This window comes from Pundamilia nyererei, unplaced genomic scaffold (genome assembly GCF_000239375.1).
Source record: "Pundamilia nyererei isolate P.nyererei 1_Seehausen unplaced genomic scaffold, PunNye1.0 scaffold00013, whole genome shotgun sequence".
Lineage (NCBI taxonomy): Eukaryota > Metazoa > Chordata > Actinopteri > Cichliformes > Cichlidae > Pundamilia > Pundamilia nyererei.
Genome location: NW_005187414.1, coordinates 3,307,075 through 3,307,671, shown reverse-complemented (window position 1 = coordinate 3,307,671; position 597 = coordinate 3,307,075).

The window sequence follows — 597 nt, the reverse complement described above, 5'->3', positions numbered from 1 at the left end:
ACATAGCCATTTAATCCCCATGCAATAAGGTGATGGGTAAGGATACTGTATATTTTTTCCATCTATTTTTTTTTCTTCACTGAAATACAGTCAAAGTGGGAATGCAGTGGGTATCAGATGTGGTTATTTCTGCTGTGACACCCTGTTCATCAGATCATCACACTACCTGTGCTCATCACGGGTCAAAGTAGATGCGCTGATATAGCGTAGCTGGTCATATTACCTTAACCGTGGCAGATCAATGTGTGCAACCTAATCATTTTAAAGGGGCCTTAAAAAGAACTCACTGGTGTATAAGCAAGACTTTGGGTGTTAAGCCATTCAAACAGACATCACACACATCTGTATCCAGCTCTTTATACGGTGGAGGTATATATGCTGTTAGGTTTTCAGATTCTAATGTAAGGTGGTGGTGTTACTGGTTCAGAGCAGCACCTCTGCCTTGATGCTACATTTCAGAGCTCATGTAAACATTCACACTGGCCTGTGCTAATGTGTGGCAGAGCTGTGCTGTTTTGGCATCACAGTCTTTGGTTAATGGTCACTGTGTGTGTGTGTGTGTGTGTGTGTGTGTGTGTGTGTGTGTGTGTGTGTGTG